The sequence below is a fragment of the Crinia signifera genome, chromosome 9, assembly GCF_055691185.1.
Source record: "Crinia signifera chromosome 9, ASM5569118v1, whole genome shotgun sequence".
In the NCBI taxonomy this organism is placed as follows: domain Eukaryota; kingdom Metazoa; phylum Chordata; class Amphibia; order Anura; family Myobatrachidae; genus Crinia; species Crinia signifera.
Genome location: NC_139225.1, coordinates 10,403,556 through 10,419,935, shown reverse-complemented (window position 1 = coordinate 10,419,935; position 16,380 = coordinate 10,403,556). Strand labels below are relative to the sequence as shown.

Below are 16,380 nucleotides of genomic sequence, written 5' to 3'. Positions count from 1 at the left end.
TCACCGGCGTTCCTGGCCATTGGACGCCGGCCTGATAGGGTTAAATTCACATTCCTAACATTGCTTAATACAGGAGAAATACAAGTGCCAGCAGACCTCCCCCGCATGCTGGGACTTGGAGAACCACAAGTCCCAGCATGCGGGGCATTAATGGGCCCGCTGGGACTTGTAGTCCACCTGTAAAAAGAATGTTAAATGAAAACACACACACAGAAAAGTAAAACTTTATTACATACACACACATCCACACACCTCACTTTTACACCGCTATACATACCGATCCAGGATCCAGCGCTGGTCTCTCTGCAGCAGAGCCGGACAGCCCGCACTGACAGCGGCCTAAACCGGCTTTCTCAGATGCAGCTAACAGCTTCTGTCGCGTTGTCCCAGCGCGACACAGGCTGAGAGCGTCTCCGGCTTATGTGTCTCCATGGAGACGCATAGCTCAGCCAATCAGGGCTGAGCTATGCATCTCCATGGAGACGCATCGCCCAATCACGCTCTCAGCCTGTGTCGCGTTGGGAACAGCGCGACAGAAGCTGTTAGCTGCATCGGAGAAAGCCGGTTCAGGCCGCTGTCAGTGCGGGCTGTCCGGCTCTGCGGCAGAGAGACCAGCGCTGGATCCTGGATCGGTATGTATAGCGGTGTAAAAGTGAGGTGTGTGGATGTGTGTGTATGTAATAAAGTTTTACTTTTCTGTGTGTGTGTTTTCATTTAACATTCTTTTTACAGGTGGACTACAAGTCCCAGCGGGCCCATTAATGCCCCGCATGCTGGGACTTGTGGTTCTCCAAGTCCCAGCATGCGGGGGAGGTCTGCTGGCACTTGTAGTTCTCCTGTATTAAGCAATGTTAGGAATGTGAATTTAACCCTATCAGGCCGGCGTCCAATGGCCAGGGACGCTGGTGACAGCCCCAGGCTTCAGCCCTGGACGGGTGAAGTCTGGGGGGGGGACCCCTTTATTGGGGGGGGTCCCCACTCCTCCAGGTACCCCGTCCAAGGCTGACCAGCCACGGTGCTCATGGTACGGCCGGTGGACCTTGTGTAAAAAGTGTCCCCCAGCTGTGGCATGACACTGCGGGCTGTTGGAGCCCGGTGCTGGTTTCAAAATACGGGGGACCCCCAGATTTTTTGTCCCCCGTATTTTTGGAACCAGGACCGGTCCAAGAGTCCGGGGCTGGTTTCAGAAATACGGGGGACCCCTACGCTTTTTGTCCCCCGTATTTTTGGAACCAGGTCCGGCTCAATGAGCCCGGGGCTGGTTATGTACAGGAGGGGGGACCTCACGCCAATTTGTTTTTTTTTTTTTTTATCACAAAATCGCAGCTTTTCATGACTAAAAAATCGCACTTTTCATCCCGAAAATCGCCCCACATCGCACTTTCTCACACTTTTCATGCCTGAATACACACCTTATTAAATATGCGATTTCTGGGAAAAAATAAGAGGTACTCTTTACCTAGAACGGCGCCCGCGATTAGCATCGCGGGCGTCGGGGGTAAAAAATCGCGGGCATCGCGGCCATTAAACCGCGGTACATTAAGCCACCGAGCCCGAAGCGTGGCGAGCGCAGCGAGCCCCGCGAGGGGACGCGGATACCTTCACAGTTATACGCGTCCCCTCGCGGGCTTCACAGGTGTCCGTGGCGACGCGGACACCTGTGAAGCCCGCGAGGGGACGCGTTTACCTGTGAAGGTATCCGCGTCCCCTCGCGGGGCTCGCTGCGCTCGCCACGCTTCGGGCTCGGTGGCTCGCTGCGCTCGCCACACTATTCTATTCTCAACTCCACGCCGACGTGGATAGTGGGGGTATGAAAAGGTCGGAGGACGCGTACCGCCGCCCCTCGCGGGCTCGCTGCGCTCGCCACGCTTCGGGTTGACGTTGATCGTGGGGTGCCGTTAAAAATTGGGGGGGCCATTTCAGACTTCAGGGGGACTATTAGGGCTCTGTGGCCCATTTAACATTGTTTCCTATGGAAAAATCGCGGGCATTGAGGCATTTAACACTAAAATCGCGTCCAATCTGACTTTTAACATTGATCCCTATGGGAAATCGCGGCCATCGCGGGCATCGCATCGCACCCATTTTTTAGTGCATTCGATGGTCGCGATGGTCGCGATGGTCGCGATGGGCGCCGTCCTAGGTAAAGAGTACCAAATAACATTTTAAAAAACGGCGATACAGGGCGATTTGAGCAAAAATCGCATTTTCTGAAAAACGGTCAACACAATAAATCTCGCCCATTGTGTTTCCCTTAGTATACATTATACCACTTTTATTCTGCCCTCACCCCATTCTGAAAGACACACATCAGGCTGCGGCTGCTGATTAGATGCTGGTCCGCAAACTGCGATTGGCTTGCGCCCAGTGCCAGATTCAAAATACCACTAGCTCATTCTCTCCATGGCTGCTGCTGCCTGCTGGCGCAGTGTTAATCCAACCTACTCCACCCCCTCCCCCGCCTCGATGGTGCCCTGAGCAAAATATGCATAATTTCAGATATATTTTTTGCACCCTTTATAAGTGGGTGCAAATGCTTATGATAATAATGCTGATTAACTGAACTGGGCTGCAGCATTATCTTTATCCTACCTGCCTGCTTTTGTTCACTCATGTCTCCTGTATATTAAATAAACTTCTGGCTGTGTTGTACAGATTTCCTGCTACTTCAGCTTAAACAGATAAAAAAAACAGATCCGATAGCAAATTCTCTGGATTCCAAAACTCTCTACATCGGAGTTATTTTAATCTCAACATTCTAATGTACCCCTTACAATCATCCTCGTACAAACAAACTCTAATAGACAGAAAGAAAAATAAATTTCTACGTGATAAACGAGATTTTTTGAGCGGCAAAATTTTCAAGTGGACCAATCCTTCATCTAACAAAACTCAAAGATACCAAAGTGGATATAGCTCCTCCGAAACCGAACAGTCAGATACTGAGGATAGTCAAAATAACTCCAGATCTTTCCTCAATACACCCCACTCCTCAGTTTCTTCTTCTTTTTTAGAGGAGGGTTCGGACACACGAAATCGTTACCGTGCTCCAAGAAGAGGAGGATACGGAGGGGAAGGAAAAAGAAAATGAGAGAAGCCAGAAAATGGCAAACACCACAGAGACAATCCCCAAGGTTTCAGAAGGAGTTTTAATTGACGACTCCAATCTTAGAGTGATTAATTTATCCTCAAAAACTTTATCCTCACAACAAGTTGAAGTCCTGAGCAAAGGATTATCCTTTTCCCCTACAACAACATTTGACAGATTCATCTGGGAAAAGGATCTGCAACTCTTTTGTAGGAAGGTCCTTTTGAAAAAACATTTTAATAAACAACAATCACCAATACAATACCCATCTGCAAATATAGGAGAGAATCAGACTGTCCCAAATACCTCGGGAATACAGGAACTGCTAACCGAGGAAGATTACACCGCAGTAGCCATCTTAGAAGAACTTGAGTTGGAAAGTCAGGAATTTAATACATCTCAAAAAACCAGTAGAGATATCCTAAAAAAGAAAAGTACTTTCATGCCAATGATGAACACATGCCCCGAAGTAAAGGTGTTTTGTGAACTAATATCACAAGAAATGGACACCCTACACCTTAATAAACAGTACAACAGGAAAAAATCAGACAACCTTACCCAGGAGGAAAGGGGAACCATAAGAGAGATAAGTCAATGGGAAGACACGGTTATAAAGCCCTCAGATAAGGGCGGGAACATCGTACTGTGGCCGAAAGAAGCCTATATGAAAGAGGCATATAGACAACTCTTGGACAAAACCTGCTACCATCTTATTATGTTCAATCCTACTGACAACTTTAGATTGACATATATGAGATTGATAGATGGAGCCCATAAGAATGGCATTATCACAAATAGTGAACTGGCATTTCTGAGGGTTGACAACCCCAAGGTTCCTACTTTCTACATGTTGCCAAAAATGCACAAAAATCTGGAGAATCCACCTGGACGTCCGATCGTATCTGGTAAAGGAGGCATTTTAGAACAGGCCAGCATCTTTATAGACCACCATCTAAGACATCATGTTCACACACTGACCTCGTTTGTACAGGATACACGAGACGTGTTGAAAAAATTGAATGATGTCCACCTTGACCCAAATCAATACTTGGTAACTCTAGACGTGGAATCATTGTATACCAGTATTGACCATGACCAGGGCATACAAGCGGTCAAATATTTTCTCACCCTAGAAGGTATGGACGACTTTAAGGATTTTTTACTGACTCTACTGGATTTTGTATTGAAGAAAAACTACTTCACCTTTGATGACAAATTTTTCCTCCAGACCCGGGGAACAGCGATGGGTGCGGCATGCGCACCCATGTATGCCAACCTGTTCCTCGGGTGGTGGGAGAGAGAGATTGTCTTTAATGAAACCAATGATAAATATACCCACCAGATCATCACCTATATAAGATATATAGATGACATCTTTCTAATCTGGCAGGGAGAAGAAAAAGATTTTCATGATTTCATTTCAATCCTGAACACCAACTCATTAAATCTAAGACTGACTTACAATGTCAGCCAAACAGAGGCAACTTTCCTTGATTTGCAAATTTATCCCAGTGAAGAAGGCAATATCCATACTAAACTCTTTAGAAAAGAGACTGCAACCAACAACCTATTGCATAAAGAAAGCTCACATTTCCCCCCCACGATTAAAAATCTTCCAAAAGGCGAATTTCTTCGCCTGAGAAGAAACTGTACCACCAGGGAGACATTTGAAATCAAAAGTGTGGAATTAATGACAAGACTACAAGAAAGAGGCTACAGTAAAAGAGCAATCAAAACGGCTAAATTTCAAGCATTAAAAACAGGTAGAGACAGTCTAATCTTTCCTCAACCGATAGCAGGTAAAGAACAATCGGACCTACGCTTTATAACGAACTACTGCGCAGAGTGGAGAGAACTACAAAATCTGGTCACAAAACATTAGACAGTTCTCTTGGCAGACAATGATCTAAGGGAAGTTCTCCCCAAGAAACCATCATTCAGTTGGAGACGTTCCCCTAATCTTAGGGATAAGTTGGTACAAAGCCACTTTAAAAAAACTGCCAAAAAAAAATCCAAACTACAAGGGACCTTTTCGTGCAGCTCTTGTAAAGCGTGTAGCCACATCAAAAAAATCGATCAAATCAAGGACAGACATGGCAAAAAACATCTCATCAAACAATACATGAGTTGTAACTCGATAGGCGTAGTGTACTATTTAGAATGTCCATGCGGTCTCTGCTATGTTGGCATGACGTAGCGAAAACCCTACTCCAGAAAGAATGCAGATGGATATTTTTGCTTAATACAGTCAGTCCATATGGTTTGAACGAGAATACCAACTACACATCATTCCTTGGTTGAACCACATTTTCTTTTAATTGTCACCTTGTTCAGAAAAACATACTATACTGTCATAAAAAAAGAGAATTTCTTTCTCTAGGACACTTTTAAACTACTATTATAGTAAACCCCCCCTTTTTTCACATTAAAGCTGTAAAAGCTTAAACAATATATCGATACAAAACCATTCTGTTCATGGCATTTTAATCATGGTTCTAATCTTACCCATAAACATATGAATTGGGGTATGACAAAAATACCTGAAAACAAAGTGATAAACGGAGTGGGGGATTTAAATGACTATGGGTTTCAGTGAAGAAATTATACCATACAATCTAATCCAATAAATCCTCTACTTTTTCCCTTTTTCCTTTTTTCCTTTTCTCCCTTTTTTTCTTTTTCTTTTTCCTCTCTTCTCCCCACTGAAATTCCTTTTTTTGCTAACCAGTAACCCCTTTTCTTTCATTTCCTCCTCACAAGACTACAACCACACCTCATTCCATGAATACAAATCATAACAAGCATATCAGCTCTCCTTTTATTGAATAGACACACCCCATTAGTTTTCATACCACATCATAGATACAAATTCTATGGCGAACTAAGTCGCAGAGACACAAAAATTGTTCTCAAAATTAGATTATTCAGTTATAAGGACACACATACCACATAACACTCACTTCAACACATCACCTGGTTTTAAGTTTTCAGTGTTATAGATTGTTAATCACAAAAAATGTTTTTATCTTTTATTACAACCCACAGTAAAAAACAGTAACATATAAACATTGACACTATTTAGGTCAGTGGTCGCCAACCCGTCGCTCGCGAGCTACCAGTAGCTCGCGGCAGCGATGCGGGTGGCTCGACCACACTGCTGCCCATCCACCCAACCGTTCCTCCCTCCCTCCCTCATTCATTGCCCGCCGCTGCTGCCCGCTTCCCTTCTGAGGTGAGGAGACTCAGGAGAGCGTATCTTGTGCTTCTCCTTCCCCTCACCGTGTATCCCTGTGACTGATTGGCCGTCAGCCAATCAGAGCTAGCGGGCCGGCAGCCAATCAGGAGCCGGCCCGCGAGCTTTGACTTGCTTACGCCCAGTCAGTCACAGAGAGGAAAGTGAGGGGAAGGAGATGCGCGCCGCGCGAGCTGTGCTCTCCTGCCCTCAGAACGTCACCTGAGTGACACTGACAGTGAGCCGGACCAGCTCTGCACCGCCCGGACTCCGGAGTCTAGCTGCGCCGTGTGAGTACTTTTTCTTAGTGTAGCAGGCAGCGTGTGTAGCCAGCCAGCAAGCTCAGCAATGATGTTTGTGCTCAGGCGCTGCGGTGGGAAATGTGTGTGACTACTGTCCCCATACATTCCCCATGGGATGGTGGGGGAAGAGATCAGCTGGGGTGGGGGCAGCAGGGGAACACTAGCCGGGCAGCAGGGGGACACCAGACTCTCCTCCCTCCGCAGGATCAACAACAAAGGTGGGGGCATATCTGGGGCAGTGGGGGTATACCTGGCACAGTGGGGGCAGCATACCTGGCACAGTGGGGGCATAACTGGCAGCGTGAGAGCATATGTGTTTCTGGCACTATTGGGGGCATATGTGTATTATTGGGGGCATATGTGTATCTGGCACTGCACTATTGGGGTCATATGTGTATTATTGGGGGCATATGTGTATCTGGCACTGCACTATTGGGGGCATATGTGTATTATTGGGGGCATATGTGTATCTGGCACTGCACTATTGGGGGCATATGTGTATCTGGGACTGCACTATTGGGGGCATATGTGTATTATTGGGGGCATATGTGTATCTGGCACTGCACTATTGGGGTCATATGTGTATTATTGGGGGCATATGTGTATCTGGGACTGCACTATTGGGGGCATATGTGTATTATTGGGGGCATATGTGTACCTGGCACTGCACTATTGGGGGCATATGTGTATTATTGGGGGCATATGTGTATCTGGCACTGCACTATTGGGGGCATATGTGTATTATTGGGGGCATATGTGTATCTGGCACTGCACTATTGGGGGCATATGTGTATTATTGGGGGCATATGTGTATCTGGCACTGCACTATTGGGGGCATATGTGTATCTGGGACTGCACTATTGGGGGCATATGTGTATTATTGGGGGCATATGTGTACCTGGCACTGCACTATTGGGGGCATATGTGTATCTGGCACTGCACTATTGGGGGCATGTGTATCACACCCCTATTTTTTAGCACATGCCTATGGTGCACGCACACAGCACCACAATCGGGCAGGCATTTTTTATCTGGCACTGCTGGGGGCATTGTGTTTATGGCATAACTGCAGTTATTGGTGGCATTGTGTAACTGGCACTGCTGGTGGCATGGTTTATATGGCACAGTGTCTATTCAGAGAGGCTGGGGGCATAGCCAGCAGCTCTCAGAGCGCTGGCCATGTCCCTATAGTGGAAAAAATGTGGAGCATCACGTGCGGGGCATATTTATAATGGGTATCACGGACTGCACTATTGGGGTCATGTGTATCTGGCACTGCACTATTGAGGGCATATGTGTATTACACCCCCATTTTCCATGGCCGCACCCCATGTGGCTACAGCTCTTAGAGAGCTGACCATGCCCCCATAGTGGAAAAAATGGGGGATGTAGCCTCGCAGGAGTTCCACGGTAGTAGCTGAACCCTCTAATTTTTGGCGCGTGCCTTCGGCACGCGCAGATGTCTCTTCTCCTCTACCTACAGTGTTGGGAGGTATGTTTGTGACATATTGGACATTGCAGTGTGTGCCATATTATGGCTGGGGCATTGCATTGTGTTTTTTTTTATATTATGCAGATTTTTTAACATTTTTTACTTTAGTAGCTCTTCGGGCGGTTTATTTTGTCGCGAGTAGCTCCCGACCCAAAAAAGGTTGGAGACCACTGATTTAGGTCAAAGCACCAATTCACGGGCACGCACAATAAATCACCCCCCTTTTTTTCCCCCTTTTTACTTCTCTTTTCCCAGTATTTTATTCTCTTCACAGAATATTTTTCCCAATTTTTCCTCCCCCCCCCCCTACCATTGAAATCCCCATCTCTTTTTCCCTCCCCCCTCCCCCCTTTTTTTATCCCCACCTAATGACACTCCCTCCCCTTCTTTCCATTCACAAGGTTCCTCCTTTTGCTAACGGTACCAGAGTGCAGACCATCTAAGATGTAAATATGGACAAGCCTATAGCATGAAAATCGGGTTTGCTTTAGTACCCTCAGGACACGTACAAATAGCTGTAGCCTGGCAGATCATGTTGCCATGGCGACGTGCCTCAGGCGAATGCACGACATGAAGGTGCGCCACAGGCATGGACGCGTTGCCATGCCGACGCGCCTCATGCAGGTGCACGTCAGGAAACAGCGCCGCTTCATTGGGCATGGAGGCGTGACCACGCTGACGCGCCCGACATGGATGCGCATCACAATAGAGCGGTGCGCCACAGGCAGGGACGCGTTGCCATGCCCACGCGCCTCCTGTCAGAATAGAAGGTACGTCACAGGCATAGACGCGTGGCCAGACAGACGCGCCTTATGGAGGCGCGCGTCATGATACAGCGCCGCTTCCCCAGGCATAGATATGTTACTATGCCAACGCGCCAGACATAGATGCGCGTCATAATAGAGCGCCGCCTCCCCCATAGAGATTACCATATTTATATGCTTCTACTAAGCCTCCTGCTCTAGTGTGGCGCTAGATAGATTAATACATCAGCGCTACATCTCGCAAGTAAAGTATACAAGTAAAAAACAATTGTCTCCTCTCAGAAATGACATATTGAAGGAGCTCATAGCATTACCTAAGAACACCTGATTAACCTACACACCCACCCTACGTCATTATCACACACCCACTCTTTTACTGGCTGATCACCAGATAAAAACCCAGCACTTGCCAGACAGGACTAGGATACTGAGGAAGCGGGACCTCCGCGAAACAGCTGTCTATCCTATTCTACAACCAGCTTACACCTTCAGCTATTGAGGAGATACCAGACTCCTCCATCACCTGTTATCAGGCCACAGGTTTGAGGATCCAGGGATCTTTTCTGGGCAGACTGACACCTTTTCAGGCAGCAAACAGCAGCACTTTGGGCGGTGGTAAGACCCCTGTTAAGGGGCTGATTACTACATTAAGTATTTGTGAATACGACCCATAATTTCTGCCTTTTTTTGTGCTTTATGCTGGGCATCAGAGAGCCACTGTGATAAATATATTTGAACTAGACCCAGGTGAATCTAAGATATTTTTCCAGCATCTTTTTCGTTGAAGGACAGATCCTATATATCAGAATTCGTGAATAATTTCTGGCTACTTGGAATTATAGGCTGTGCATCAAACAGTTATTGGTGAAATTGATATCACATATTTGGTTATGTACTGATTGATAGCACCCACGTATTTGATTTAGAGAGGCTTTTTTCTGTATAACCTTCAACGATAATTCCATCCTTATGTAAAAAATTATCAACTGGTAATATTGTCCAGAGAGAGAGTATGAATAGCTATTGGACAGAAATTATTGCGGTGCATATTATAAGAATTTGAGAGGGTAGAAATTTGATATTCCTACTTGACTGTGATTACTCCCCAAAACCGTATATTCACTGACATAGTGCATTTGTATAGCAATATCTTTTTTCAGTCTGTTGCTCTATTTCTTTACCTAAATATATCTATTTAATTTATAATTTTCTAGTCGCACAGAAAGGTAGAGTACACCGCTCATCGCCCACCAATACTGAAAAGCATGTGGGAGAAAGCAGCGTGTACAGACACCTGATATGGCAACTAACTTTTTTCTTTAAAGCTACACACTTTCTGGGTTGAAATCTCACTGATTGGGGTAGATTTCCCTGCAAGGGCTCTTGCTAACCAGGGAGTCACCCACTCTAACACTGAGAGTCTGAACACCCTAACTTTATTCTAACCCGAATCTGCAACTGTAGCTCGGATAGACCCGCTCAATTGTAAGGTCTGGTTGAGCCAGGCCGGATAGAGCAATCAGCAGCAGTCACCGTTGCAACAAACAAACTGCAGGGGTGTACTAACACCAATTTCCTTTTCTTTCTCTACCCTATATCTTTGCACTTATAAAATTGACTGTACCAATTGGCACTCTCTCAGGTATATTCCCTGGCTCATCATACCAGAGTAACCTGATAACCAATTTATCATATTATGGTGTAATTTAAGGAAAATTAAAAAATATTCGCGGTCCACTCCTCAGAGATTGTGGCACCCCAGTTGTGTGAAATTGGCAGCGATTATAGAGAATTCTCCCTAAATAGGTGAACTCTTACCTGAATATAAACCAATCCACAAACAATATAGAACACAAAAGTAGAGTATCTAGAGCATTTGTATGTTTTATGTGTGTCTGTCCAGTTATGTCCTAAAACAATTTTAAATTAATTTATAATTAAACGTTAAGTTTTAATTCTAAGCGTGCCCCCAAAAAAAGAGTGTACTTTTTTCTTCCCTTTGATTATACCATTTTTTACTCTCTGGGGTGCACCTCCACAGACGTATTTTTGCAGTAGCATCTGATATAACAAAATAGTGGATTAGTATATAACATACATATTCTGTATTCAAAATATACGTGGTACTAGTGCACAGGTTAACTGTCCCAGCTGTCCCTTTCCCCATGTTTTAACTAATCATCCTCGTACATTAGCTATCTTGATCGTAAAAACAAGTTTCACATTTGGCATTTCCTCATGCACGTAACATCTAAATTATTGTAGCAACCTCCTCTACAATTGTCTACGGTTCAAGAGGTTTGCTCCAATTCAATTTAGTATAAATTATGCACCTGGACTTATGCTCACTTCCTCCTTCTCCTTAATACCAGTCGCTACATAAACCGGCAGTCATGCAAAAAATACAATTAAAAAAATAAAATTAGAAAACCAAATATTAACCTATAAAACACTTAGCAACATCTCAATGATATCTCTTTCTGATATTTCCAAGTGAACCTCTCTCACCTCTCTTGGTTTGTGCATGCAGAAATTAACCTCGTGATCTGTTGACACTTTTCCAATCTAGCTCAGTTTTGTTTCACGCTGCAATCTCGCAACGGTGGGAGATTTATCAAAGCTTGGAGATAAAATAGACACCGCTATGAAGCACTAAACAGTCAGTTTTTAAATGTAATTTTTAGACTATGTTTGAAAAACGGCGATTAGGTAGTATCCATTCATCCAGAGGCAGAACTCTGGGAGGCAGTGGAGTCAACTGCAGCCGTGCTCCTGCTCACAAGCGGGCACCTATTGTCCCCTGCAAGTTTAAAAAGTCCATTAATTGAATGCCATTGATATCGCTTCTGTTGATGGGTTCTGAAATATGTGTTTTCTCTCTTTATATATCAGTGGCGTAACTATGAAAACCGCCCCCCCCCCCCCCCCCGCCGCAAATTTCGGCAGCGTCCCCCCCCCCAAGTAAACATAACGAACACCCAACCCCCCCCCCCCCCCGCTGCCGCCCCGTGCCTTACTTTCTGCTGTCCTTCAGTACCAGGGACCCGCAGCTTTCTCCTGGCTTCTGCTGGTATGAATAACGGACCATAGCAAAATGTCCGCCCCCATACAGCAGACAGTTTCAGAGAAGTGTCTGTGGTATGCGGCGAACATTTTATAATGGTTCATTTCAGCAGAAGCCAGGAGGGGAGCCGGCTGCGGGTTCCTGGCACTGAAGGACAGCGGAAAGTAAGGCATGGGGGCATGGGCAGCGGCGGCGGCAGGGGGGGTGTTTGTTTAGCATTATATATATATATATATTTTATATAAGGTTTTGTATGTGGGGGGGGATGAAGGGGGGGGCACCAATATACATCTTGCCCCCAAGGAACTGGGATGAACTTACGCCAATGGATACCTCCAAGCATTGGCATTGGTTGCAGCAGGACACATGCATGCGGATGAATTTTGGGGGCATCCCGCCATGCCATGCACCTGTTCTCCTGGCTGTGGGGGTCATGGCCAGCGCTCGGTGAGCTGCTGGCCATGCCCCCAGTCCCTCTGTGTCCGAATAGACGCTGCATGCATGCACACATCGTCAAATCAACGCTGCTCCAATCATCACAGCTTCTAATCACCGTAGCAGAGCAGCTTGGGCGGGGGGGGGGCTCTCAACTCCCTCCCCCCCCCCCACCCTCTGTGGGACACTTCCGGCCCCGGTACTGTCGCATGAGAATCGGGACAGTTGGGAGGTGGGCTTTATCTTTCTTTGTTTTTTTCTTTTTCCAAACTTTAATGAATATCCCCAACTGTATGCAATTGAACAGGTTTTTCATTTCAAAATGTAAGATCTTTAAAGTAGGTCTTTTATTTATTTCACGTCGCCCAGCTGTTCCCTTAATAACTTACACAGGCTGCTCCTATAGATTCACTGCTACATCTAATCATTAAATATCTAAGAATACCTAAGCATTGGTAAAATGTACAACCTTACTTTAAACACAGTGCCACATAAAATCCTCTCCCTTGCCAAGTTCCATTGATAACTTTCAGTACATCTTCATATTTAAGTGGCAAAAATTTCCAATTAAAATGTTCTAAAAAAAAATCCTCATTTACCTTTTGTAACCGCTGCATTCAAGAAAATCACTGAACAGCTTCCCCTGAAAATATCTAGAACACATTTCTCATGCCGCTCAATATTACTATTTAAAAGTTATTAGTGTTATGCAATAGAGAGCTTTATTAGCTATTAACTATGTGGATGGATACTGCCATGAATATCATTTTAAAAATTAGAACCCCCAAGAATCATCTAATATCATTCAATGATTGCACTAAAACAAGAGAAAAGGAAGAATGTCGGTGATGTGCAGTAAACATAGACTGAGGCCAATGCAGGTTGAGTATCCCTTATCCAAATATCCGTTATCCAAATTATTCCGAAAACCATACATTGCAGAAAGTGAAAAAAATATTGTTGCTAAAAGCACTACTGGGGACATGATATGTAACTGGCACTACTGGGGACATTATATGTAACTGGTACTACTGAGGACATGATATGTAGCTGGCACTACTGAGGACATAATATGTAACTGGCACTACTGAGGACATGATATGTAGCTGGCACTACTGAGGACATAAGGACATAATATGTAACTGGCACTACTGCCATAATATGTAACACAGCGATAGGGAAATACAGTAGGCATTGATACACAAGGATAGATATTCTTTAAGTCCACCAGAATGCAAAGATTCCTGGTGTGCTGTATGATACGGTGACCCAGCAGTTTGGCCATGGGTCAGGAGGATGGAAAATGTGAAGAAAAGAGTAGATATGTGTGGACTGTATAGTGGGGATGGGATTAGATAGGAATGGTATATGAAGGTTTAGTGGATGGTTCTGGAATTTGGTAAGCTTGCCTGAAGAGGTGAGTTTTCAGGGAACGCTTATAGGTTTGGAGACTGGAGGAGAGTCCTATTGTGCTTGGGAGAGAGCATTTCACTGAGAGCTGCAATTATGATGGACTGTAGTGGTGAGAGTCTGGATTGGGTAAGGCCAATAAGGAGACTATTGCAGTAATCAATATGTGAGATGATGACAGTATGGATTAGAGTTTTTGCAGTGTTTTGTGTAAGGTAAGGGCAAATTTTGAATATGTCTTTTAGCTGCGGCATGATTTTGAGACAGATTGAATGTGGGGAACAAAGGAACGTTCAGAGTCAAGGATAACAACTAGGCAGCGAGCCTAGGTGTAAATATGCGAATTTAGATGTATTCTATTCTAAAAAACAGTTACTGTATGTCTATAAAAAAAGAGTATAAGGAGAAGAAGGTGCACGAGAGTTATGTGGAAGACGCTGATGAGGAGGCTGCTGCATCTGCACCTGCCAAGACCAAGTCAGTCTGCAATGTGCACTTTTCATATCCAGAAAACTTTGCTCTGGACCATACATGGCACAGTTTTACCCAAACATACTTGGGTGCCAAGGTTCACAAGACCCCTGCTTCCCAGAAGTAGGCCATGTGGGGGAAGTTCCTGGAAGCCATTAACACAGTCAGCTCCTGCCACACTGACCTCAGGAATGTGAAGAAGAGGTACAGTGACATGAAATGTGTCCTGAAGGCCAAGAAGGCTGAGGTGCACCCCAAGAGTTGCAGGGCAGAATGAAGACAAGCTGCAGCGGTCCAAAACACGGAGTACAAATAGGAACTGAAGCATCCAATTCCTCTGGAGGTGCTCCCAGGAATCCATGTACTGTCCATGGACTGTTCAGCGTATCCACCTTGTCCATGTAGCAATATATGCTGTCCAGTAGGATATCTAGCATCTATGCATCTGTCTAGTAGGACCTCTAGCATCTGTCTCCTTTACGCCTGTGGACATTTTTGGAGGGACATTTACACCAGATTCCATATGGAAGGCCAGACCCATTGAAATCTGCAGAGACCATGCACCATTTGCCCCAATCCCCTCTTGGGCTGCAGTGCCATTGTTATGCCACTGCCTATGGGCCTGCCCTTTTCATGGCTGGTGGCCTATTCAATAGGAGAAGAGGAGGAGGATGATATCACCATCATCTTCAATCCCGGACCTCCACAGTGGGAATGGTGTCCTGTGTGGTGGGTGTTGGTGGTTGCAACAGTGGCACATGGGGCGTAGGGCTGTTTTGTGTCCCAGTTACAAAGCTACCATTGCCTTGGCCGAGAGGTATGTTTAACATGGTCAAAACATCTGGATCCGACTTTGTACTGCCCATTCTCGGAGCTGAAAGCTTCTGATTTTTAGTGAGCTTAGACGCTATGACATTGTCCGACTTTGTAAAATGTCAGATTTTTGTGTAAAATCGGACATTTCACAAAATCAAACATAACTCAGATCCTATTACATCCAGGCCCTGCCCTTTACTCACACACAAAGCCATAAACCAATCTACACCAACATACATCTCTTGTCTTGTCTCAAAATATCTTCCAACATGACCTCTACGCTCCTCCCAAGATCTGTGTCTCTCATCCACACTCATTACTCGCTATCTATCACAATCTGTGGAATGCACTCCCAAGTACAATAAGACTCTCCTCCAGACTCCAAACTTAAAAGCGTTCCCTGAAAACTCACCTTTTCAGGCAGCCTATCACATTCCAGAACCAGCCACTTAACCTTCATATACCGTTCCTACAGTATCTAATCACATCCCCACTGTACAGTCCACACATATCCACTCTCTTCTTTTTCACGTTTTCCATCCTCCTGACCCCATGGCCAAACTGCTGAGTCTCTGTATCATACAACGTACCAGGAACCCTTGCATTCTGCTTGCTGCAAAATTGCTCAATGCAGATTTTATTTAATTTTTATTTTTATTTTACTTCAACTAATATAAGCAACTTAACTAATGGGACAAAAACTCGTTCCTTTGAAGTATTGTACATACTGAAAAATGTCAATAACCTCATTGAAGACTACAATAGCTAGGGTTGTTAAGTATAGGATGAAACATTATAAAGGTTTTGTAATTCTACAAAAGTTGTACTCTATAACAATAGTAATTGCAGTATGGGCCCAATTAGTGTATACTTTTTGTAGAACTCCACCTAAAGTCCATTTATTCACAGGAATTTCACGTTGGAGGTTGCGGTTATAGCAATGTTGTACATCAATTATTTCTAGGTGCTTTTAGACCAATTTTTTATGGAATTATTTTTTTTTAGTAATTAAACCAATTGGGTGCATCTTGAGCTACATATGATTCAACGTAAATATGCAAATAAGGTATGCTTTCTTTAGCATGCAGCTTTTCCCGCATATGACCAGAGCACGAATGATTACATCTGACAGCGAGTCCCTCAACTCTTGTCAAAAATGCAAGACTCTATATACATGAGTGCAAAATGGTGTGTGATTGATTTATCTTGACTGCTTAGCAGAACCATTGCCAAAAGTCACATACTCAATGTGTAATCGTCTGGTGAGTACCCGGTGGCTTATTTCATGATTTAGGCAAGCTAGTAT

The 16,380-nt window shown here is 44.8% G+C and overlaps 1 long non-coding RNA gene across 1 annotated transcript in view; it reads right to left on the bottom strand.

The window, feature by feature from the left end:
* Positions 1–8,673, bottom strand: part of LOC146036505 (uncharacterized) — a 40,757-nt gene extending 32,084 nt beyond the window's left edge. Inside the window, exon 1 of the long non-coding RNA XR_014460825.1 lies at positions 8,624–8,673. This is a non-coding gene — a long non-coding RNA (uncharacterized LOC146036505). The remainder of the gene's footprint in view (positions 1–8,623) is intronic.
* Positions 8,674–16,380: the final 7,707 nt, after the last annotated feature.